The following is a 9,665-nucleotide window of genomic DNA, read 5'->3' on the forward strand; positions in this document are numbered from 1 at the left end:
AGAGATAGGTTGATCATATTTAAGATCGAAGAATTAATTAATGGCAGGACTTCTTTGAGCAGTTTTGTAGGAATGGGGTCTAAAAGACACGTTGATGGCTTGGAGGCAGCAAATATTCAGAGAAACGAATCTCTTTCATTTGTATCTGTCATCAGTTTTCTGTAACTCCAAACGAAAAACATGACTGTCACACCCACACATCATACTCATCATCATCCTCATCGTCTGACCATCGTCATCATGATAACGATCGTCGTTCTTGTTGAGCGATGATAATGCTGTTCGTTTTGGAGCCACCAGATGGAGCTAGTACCCTCTCCTGATTGCATTTCAAAATAAAAGCCTGCGGGTTTTTGAGCAGCAGAGATTGGACTCAGAGAGGAGTGAAGAAGGGAAGAGATCTCACTCTGCCACCAAAAACAGCTCTTAGACTACATCACTGACTTTCTAGGCAGTTATTTTTGTTAAAGCCCCAGATTGCCAGTGGCTAAAAATATAAAGTAAGTTTATAAATTATTTTTAAATCAACTTTCCAGATGTATAAAAAAAAAACCTCAGATACGATGCTGACTCGGAGGATTGTGTATTTATGTGTTTTTGTAAAGATAGAAAAAGAAAATATGTCGCTCAGCTTTTAGAACCGACAGGAAGCCCAAACATACATTTGTATCATCAAATACCATGTTTTGAATTAATAACATTTTATTTATTGTTTTAAATTAGCATTTGAATCAGTATTACATATACCTCATATAATAGTATTATTATTATTATTTGCAATGGTGAAGCTCAGCATTTATACTTTCTTTATTTTTTATTTTGCTGAATCATTGAGACTGAAATAATTAGAATGAGATTTTACAACATGTGTTTCCTTTGCCCCCGAAAATACCAAAAGAAGACAGTTCTTTATAGTCATAACGAACGTGATGATTTATGTCATAGTTCATTAAGATAAGCCAAATCACAACCACTGAGGCACTCATTTATTTGTCCATATACTTTTATTTATTTATTATCTCACTCCTTTTGCCTCTTCTTATTGTCCTTGTCTTCAGCGTTGTGCTGCTCTGTTGTTGGTTAATTGGCCCCTTGGGGATAAATAAAGTCTTCTGATTCTGATGATCAGGACCAGGTAATTCTATTTCTAGATTGAAGGTTTTTATTTGCAATTTGCGCACAGGACCAACAGTCCATGCACACTGGAATTATTGTGCAGAGCCCTCCAGGTCAAGTTACACTTTTTACAAGATATAGACAAAGCAAATAAAAAAGGAAAATAGAAATAAAGGAAGGAATGTAGCAATCATAGTGAGGGTGGTAATACACTTCCTAGTACTGGATTAGATTGGATTGGATAAAACTTTATTAATCCATCGGGTGGGTTCCTCCAGCAAATTCAGTTCAATTGCACGCATAACATTGCACTTGTTAATGAATCCTTCATACTACACACATGTTCTAACTTGCAGGTCATTCAGGTACACAGGATGCAAATAATGTTGGACAAAGAGAAAAAGGAAGAAAATAGAAAAATAATTGTTTGGGGTTTTTTAAGGAGTGAAAATAGGAGAACGCGAGAGCCTCACACCTGGGCCACTCAAAACCTCAGGTCCTCTGAAGTTACCTGAGAGGTGAAACAGTGAGCGCGTGCAAATTTTCCACACACCCCTCGTTCCGACCGGAAGTTCGGCTGGGTGTTTTGTGCTGCACAGTGAGTCATCGCGAGATCAGGAGACGATCTCTGCCTGGTATTTGCTTTTCTGTCCAACAGCAGCGCAAACCCGCAGAGGCGAGCGGAGCGCACGGAGCGGGGGACGCCAACGAAAAACGTCTGGAAATATAGATTTCCGTGCGGGATAACGGAGGCTGGCGCGAGCTCGAACCGGACTTACAGGATGAAGTAACGCGGGGGGAAAAGGTTCGAACATCCAGGAGACAGTAAAGACACAGGAAGAAAGGTGAGTCAAACGATCCCAAACTTCAGTCCAGACGGCGGATCTGAGCCCGACTTCTGAGCGTCGTCTATTTACTGGAGCACACGCACTCCCTTAGGATTTTTATTTTTCAGTGAAGCAGCTTTAAGTAGACCCGTGTGTGTGTGTGTGGGTGTAAAATAATTTTAGTGTGTTTAACTGTGGATGTAAGTTAAAAATGAGAATTAAAATTTATCCGTGTACAGATTTTATTTCTGTGCCAGCAGATAGACGCATCCCCTCCTTCTCTAACTGCTGTCGTGGAAAAAAAAAGTTGGCTGTAGTTTTGCTGCAGCAGAAATTTGGCTCGTTTTTGATTTAAAAAGTGACAGATTATCGCTTAAAACTCACAGGGGCTTTATTTAAACCCTAGATTCGGACTATTTTGGGGTGTAGGGGTGTTTTCGGGGGCGTTTGGTGAAGTTTGTTTCGGGAGAATTTGTTTCCAGCTCGGTTAGCCGCATTCCTGTTAGCGCTGCTAGCTCCGAGTTAGCTCTGAGCGGGTTTAAGGTGCTGAAACGAAGAAGAAAAACTGGTTAAAGTTTGTTGTCAAAGTTTTTTTACGGCGCTTTTCGTTGCTGACCTTCAGTGTTGTTAACCTGGTTAGCATCGTGGGCTGGGCAGCCGTGTTTCTGTATGTTTACCTGCTTTAAACTCTGATTTTTGACCCACCTGAGCAGTCAGGTAAAGCCACCTGTGAGCTCCAGGTTTCCAGGCTGCTTCGGCGTGTTTTAAGGTGGTTTTGATCTTAGTTCTGTCTCTTGTTTATTCCGCCATGTTTCTCGCTTTTAATCGTTCACGTGTCTGCAGCTCATAATCAATACAGTTCACTGATCGACTAATCGATTAACTATCGCGGCTTTTATGTCTTTGCAATCTGAGAGGTTTTATAAGGCAGCATGAAAGAGTCACTTTTATTTTCTTGTACCTCCTTAAAAAAATCTTAAAGTACTTGTTTAAAATACTTTAAATTTAAACTAAGGCCATTTCCTATTTTTAAAATGCGCGGACATGGGAGTAATCTTTCCAATAATCTGTTTATCAGACATCACAGATTTTAAATCAGCTTAAAAAAGTGCTGCTGTAGTGCAACAGCAGCATGAAAGAGTTCCCGGAGAGGCAGCTGATTCCTGAGCACCTTTAATGTGATGTCATTCACACCTTTGTCTAATAAAAAACTAAACACCTGCACATCCACCTGCCCAGCACTGTGTGAAACAGTGAAGCCGTCCTCTAATCCAGGTGTGTCAAACTCATTTTACATTTGGGGGGGGGCTTGATTTTTAACTCGCGGTTTCTGTTAAACTGCAGGATCTAACATTCAACCACATCTGGCAGCTCATACTGGGAACAGTTTAATCACCTGTATATAAAACCATTACTGGAACAGCCCAATCATGAGGCACATTCATCTGTGGCCTTGATTCAGTAGACGTCCTCCAGGTTTCGTTGCAGCACAGACTCTCAGGGTGTTTGCTCATATGAAAATCTCAAACACGAGGCCGACACTGTAGGAGAAGTATGTGGGTAAAAGCGAGCACAGTTACCTGGACCAGTTTGTTTTATTCAGTAAAAACGGTGTGTGAGCTCTTTAACGATGCTCTGTCATGTTCAGCTCATATGTGCGTTTACTCACCCCTGTCGTGTTTGATCATTGATGACCAATGCAGAAATAATAAAGAGGAGATTTAACGTCACAACAATAATAATTTAATCCAAGTGGTCTTTAGAGTCCTTAGAATTCCCTTAAGATGAAATGTGATGTGAGGTTTTCAGAGTCGTTGTGTCAGACGTTAGTGTGAAATGTAAAAATAACTGTTGAAGCGTTTTTGGCTCTGGAGGCAGAGCGAGTCCAGATGTGCAGGGAAAACACTGAAGCCCGAACTGCCCGCCTTGTGTGGGTGAATGACATGAAATTGCCAAACATTAGTTTAATTTACAGCAGGAGTGGGCGATATGAGTTATGTCACAATATTTCTAGAACATTTGGGATCATCCTACCAGTGATGCTTGCATCTCTGCAGCAGCGTCTGTAAATGTAAAAGCAGCGACTTTACAGACAGTGACGAGGCGTTAGCACTGGAGTTTACATGTGTTTACATGTGATCTGCAGCATCTGCTCGATGGTGTGTGCTGGGTGTTGAAGTAGCTCCTGCTTTAGGTATTAAATCATCATCATCACAGGCTGCTCTCGCTCTCAGACATGTCTGGGCTTGTCTTGCTGTTGCACACATTAGGGAACTTAAACATGACAACATGACGCTATAATATCAGTCCAAGTTTTATACCAGCGTTGGTGCTGATGATATGATTATAGAGGCACATGGTCGAACATCGCCTGAAGAGTTTGTGGCATGAGAACTGCAGCGTGTTGGGATGGTTGCAGTAAAATCCTGCATGAAGCGATCCTCGTACATGCTAACGACCGTCTGTTTGTTTGATTATTAGACCACAACCTTTAGCAGCTAACAGAACCAGAGAAGTGAGGTCCCAAACAGAGTAACAGATGCAGGCTCTTTCTTAATCCAAGTGACTTAAAAACAGGCTTAAACCTGCAAAATACACGAGTATTTGGGTGTTTAGTGCTGATTTCCTGGTTGTTTGCATGTTTGCTTACTGAATATGGATGCAGGGATAATAACACGCATATTATTTTCACTGTAAGCCGACTGCTGATGCCTCGAATGGGCCTCAGATAAACATTTTTGACCCGCATCGCTTTAGGTGGCGTCTTTTAATGGCTGCTGAGGAGAGGAGGAAAACCTGTTTGGCTGCCCCTGTGAGACCTGGCTGCTGGCATTTATCTGCCTCCTGCATATGGGTCATTAAAAGGTCTTCAGTGACAATCAGGAAGAAGAAGCTTTAGAAATGTTGCCGAAAGTAGATGCCAACCCTCTGGGTCGTCTTCTTTGTTTTGTCTTTTGCTGCGTCTTTAACTCTGTTAATGGTACAGAATCTTTTAATATTGTTTAATGCCTGTTTGAGTATTTTTAAAAGCCTGTAGAATCTGTAAAGGTGTATATAGCCTTGTAGGGGTTTTTAACATGTTTAGAAGCTTTAACTGTGTCTGAGTTCTGTTTAGTGCATCCAAAGTCTTTAAAGAGTGTTGTGTTTAAAGTCTAAGGGTGTCTAAGCTGGATGTCCGTCTGTGGTCTGTTGAGTAGTTAGCTTTGAGATGCTAACAAACAGAAACCAGACAGTCTGTGCACGCATCCAAACCTCCACAGTGTAAACGGCTGAAACCACCAAATGATGTCTTCAGGTTCCTTTTCCTGCCTGCAGCCTCATGTACTCTGTTATAATAAATATAAAGCATCATTTAAGTTTCCTGTATTTTAAAAAGGTCTACAGAAAGCATCGATGTCGTTGTTGCTCTCACAGCCTCTACCTTTGCAGGCCGCCTCCTCTTCCTCCTCCCTGATAGGGAGCAGAGGCACACGGCAGGGCAGAGAGGGGGTGTTAGAAATTAAAATCTAGTATTATCCGTATGTCAGGCAGCTGTACATTCTTCAGCCAAGCCCAGATCGCTGTAACCGAAATAACACTGACAGCAGGCGAGTGAGCGAGGCCACAACAAGAGAAACAGAGAGAGAGAGAGAAGGGGGGGGGTCTGAAAAAGATAAGACTGGCAGTCGCCTCCTCCTCCACCACCTCCTCCTCTTTGTGTCATAAAACCACTGAATCTTTATTTTTTGAGTCATGTTTATAGTTTAAAACAAAAAGAAACATAAAAAACTCTTTAAAGTTTCAAGTGAAAGTTGTTTTTGTTTTGTTTTTTAATTCTTTTTGTCTTCTTGAAACCTAAAGACGTTCCCAGGGATTTGTGATTTCTTCTGTTATCCCATAATTAAATGATCTATACTTATAAAATGACACCAGTCCTCTGCACTGGGACCAGACCAGTGTACAGAAAAACACCAGTTAATGCTAATGGAGTCTTGCAGGGTAGCTGAACCCTGTGTCCTTGTGCAGCCACAGATTACATTTTCTTAGCCAAGTGTGCAAAGGTGTGTTTGTCATCTTCAAACAGTCGTCCGTTTAATCACGGACAAGCCTCACGCTCTTATTTTGAAAGTTTGACTTTTTATCTAAACAAAAGGGGAGGGGGCATTAGTGAGCTCTTTTGTGAATGGGGTCCAGGTCACACAACCTTCCCAACCTCCAAGCAGTCTGAGATGGCCTCCCCTTCCTGAGCCTGAGGCTACGTCCACACTAATGTGTCTTTGTTTGAAAACGCACTGTTTTCTCTCCGTTTTGGCCGCCCGTCCACACTGACACGGCGTTTTCCCCGAAGGAAAAAACAGCGTTTTGAAAACGCTCTCGAAAACGAATACATTTGAAGAAGGTGCTCATGCGTCGCAGTGTGGACAGAGAAAACGGAGACTTCATATCAGTCTGCTCCAGAGCTTTCTTCTTTTTTCTAACTCTCACTCGCTTTTGCAACTTTGTACTTTTGTGTTACTCGCAGCAACGACTCCACCTCATTGTGAGTCCATTTAACAAACTCGGTGCTTTTCCTCAACATTCTGCCGCCACGTTTCAAAGAGACGGAAGTAAATAAGCGGCAGACAGAAATGAGGCAGGGCGAATCTTCTCGCGCTTCACACATGTGCAGCACTGGAACGTAAGCGTTTTAGGCCATTTCAGTGTGGACGCACAACTCTGTGAAAACAACTGAACACGCTAGTGTGGACGCGGAGCGTTTTCAGACGAAAACGCCATTTTCAAATCTATCTGGGCCAGTGTGGACGCAGCCTGAGGGAGGTCTTCCTTCCCACTGTTACCAAGTGTTTGCTCACAGGAGGTCGTCTGATTGTTGGGCTGTCAGTGTTTACAGTATAAAACACCTTAAATGTGACTGTTTCTTGTAAGTTGGTCCTTTGCAAATAAAACTGACTTTAGCTGAACTTAAAACATTGAATAATTCTGAAGTGCACACTCAGGCCTGTGAGTCCCGTTCAGCCATGGCTCATCTCTGCCAGTCAAACACACTTCGTATACTGAACTGTACATTTATTGTCTTTCAAGAAGTCATTTTTATTCAGTGTTTTCATAAAAGCCTCATTTTTATGCATTTCTGCTACTATGGAGAACACGTTGAAGGACCAGTTGGAAACCTTTATCCAGCTGCTGATGTTGTCATTGCTCAGCTCTGCAGTCTGAGTATCACTGAAATGCAGCCACGTGCTCGTTTGACGTTTTCACTCATTTCCTCTCTTTCCCCCACGAGCTTGCTCCCGTCTCTGTTCCCGGCCTGCACCACTACACTTGAGCCCCGTTCCCATTCGTACCTGCTCGGATCGACTCCCCGCGGTTTTCAGGGTTTTCCATTAGGTCATAGTACCTGCTCGCCAGGGGTCCCAAAGCGATTCGTACAGATATTAAAATGTGACGTTGTCAGGCTGCATGCCATCGATTGGCTGGTCAGTGGCGTCACTCGATGAGTCACGAGCATGTCTAAATCACGAAAATCAAAACCACCATTTTTGAAACTGCTCAACGTGGGAAACGGCTACTCGTGGTCCCCGGGTCTGACAAAAAGCCACGGACCGAGCAGCAGGTATATCGTCGTGACCGCAGCGTGAGTCACCGCGCCCTCGGTTATGTCTTCTCAGGCGCTCAGAAAGAAAACCAGAGGAGGTGAATCACCCTGGAGACAGGCCGTAGCTGTGATGGTGGTTGATGTGGTATGGCTAAAAAATCCCAGTTTGCGTCTGTGATACAGGAAAATGCCATCCCTGCACACACGTCAGACTGTGTTTGTGGGAATTTTGTGTTCAAACTATAAAGAAAAGAAGATGATGGAGATAAATCTGACTTTTGAAGTTTGTTGTCCCACAGATAAGCCCTGTCCTTGTATTTGAATTTTAAAACTCAGACTCGCCGTGTGGCTCGGGTGGAAGAACGCGTTACTTTGCTGGTTTGTCTGTTATTAAATAGGATTAGATAATGGATGAAAAAAAAAAATGAACAGCAGAAACTTTTCTCCTCATCTGAAACACGTCTGTGAGGCTTTTTAAGATGTCGTAAACAGCTCTTGGTAAATGGCCTGTATTTGTATAGCTTTACTAGTCCCTAAAGACCCCAAAGCGCTTTACACATCCAGTCACGCACACATTCACACACTGGTGATGGCAGCTACAGTGTAGCCACAGCCACCCTGGGGCGCACTGACAGAGGCCGGGCCCTCTGACCACCACCAGTAGACAACAGTCTCATCACATGTTTGCCAGCTTCAATGTTCAAAAGTCAAACCATTATTTTTAGCAGCAGTGTGTGGACTAACAGGCAGCTCTGGCCTGTCTGATTGTTTTTGTGGATAAAACTGGAATAACAGAAGATCCGGGACTCTGAGCGGTGTGAGCCACGAGGTGGTCAGAGGAAACGCTGGCGACGTGTGTCGCTGTTTCACATCCGTGCAGTCGCCCAACAGAAGAAAGTATAAACGAGAACACAAATTATTAATATCAGGCGCAGGCGGCTGCAGAAACTGTAGGCGATTTGTTAATGATTCATTATTTGTGAATCATCGTGACACGGCAGCTAGCCGCTGGCTTTACAACGTCAGGTGACGCGGTCGGTGGTGGGTGGGGCCTTAAAACTCACGGCCCAGCTCGCTGCTGGAATCAGATGTTCTGTTAAAGTTGGCGTGCTGCTGTGCGACACGCTCGCGGCGTCTGATTTAGGGTTTTCATGCTCAGTTTGTCGTTTTGATGCTCGGGGTGTTTGTCTGGTGCTGGCGTTATTTCTCCACGATAACCTTAAACACTGAGGCAGGCTGATGGTGAGCAGCGAGCACACAGGAGAGCTGAAAGCAGTCTTCTGGTTGTTCAGGCTCCTTTTCGGGCCCAGCTCTGTTATTAAAAGCTGCTTTACAAACTCACTGAGCTCCCCCCCCCCCATCTGTTTCTCCTCCTTCCCGGCGCTCCGTCTCAGTTTTCCCTCTCCTGGGAGACTTTCCACCCTCGGAGGTTGAGCTCGGGGATCTCTCCCTTTTCCTCTGCTCTATTTCCACCTCTCCTTTTCCTCCTCCTTCCCTCCCTCCATCCTTTTCTCGGAGTGGGTTTCCAGTCTGGCAGGCTGGGGATCAGATTACTCGGAGGCTCTCTGGCGAGGTGGCATTGCTGTAGGAGGAAGAGGAGGAGGGATGAAGGTAGGAAGGAGGAAAGGAGATCGGGTTTCACATCTCCAGCGCTCCCTTCTGTCTGCCTCGCCTCCCTCCTCCTCCTCTCCCCCCAGCAGCCTGGAGACAGAGTGGCTGAGCCAGGGAGGAAAACATGCAATCCACCCTCCTCCTCCTCCCCCCCTCCCCCTCCATGCGGCCAGCCTCTGTGCAGATAAATAAAGGCAGTAAATGGGAGCTGAGCGCACAGAGGGACGATTCTTCACCTCCGTCCCTGCAGAGAGATTTCATGTCCTCCTCCTGAGCGTTTTTCCTTCTCCTGGATTTGTGGCAGAGGTCACTCGGGTGTAGATGAATCAGTTTGTGTCCATGCGTTACTTTTTCTAACATGGTGACCCAAAGTGTGGGCCGAGGACCCCTGATGGGCTGCTTGGATACCGAGGAGGGCTCGGGCTGATTTATAATGAATACTGTTTAAGGAATATATATAATAAAAGTTTGGTTGGAGATTTTTCTAGGTGAAATTAGAGCTGGGCGATATGAGATTTTTTCATATCACGATATGT

The 9,665-nt window shown here is 44.3% G+C and overlaps 1 protein-coding gene across 3 annotated transcripts in view; it reads left to right on the forward strand.

Moving 5' to 3' along the window:
- Positions 1-1,690: 1,690 nt before the first annotated feature.
- bmpr1aa (bone morphogenetic protein receptor, type IAa) overlaps positions 1,691-9,665 on the forward strand; it is a 40,604-nt gene continuing 32,629 nt past the window's right edge. For all 3 annotated transcript variants that reach the window (XM_013913470.1, XM_005743558.2, XM_005743557.2), the window contains exon 1: positions 1,691-1,961. The gene's annotated coding sequence lies outside the window, so the exon portion shown is untranslated. The remainder of the gene's footprint in view (positions 1,962-9,665) is intronic.

Source organism: Pundamilia nyererei, unplaced genomic scaffold (genome assembly GCF_000239375.1).
Source record: "Pundamilia nyererei isolate P.nyererei 1_Seehausen unplaced genomic scaffold, PunNye1.0 scaffold00133, whole genome shotgun sequence".
Lineage (NCBI taxonomy): Eukaryota > Metazoa > Chordata > Actinopteri > Cichliformes > Cichlidae > Pundamilia > Pundamilia nyererei.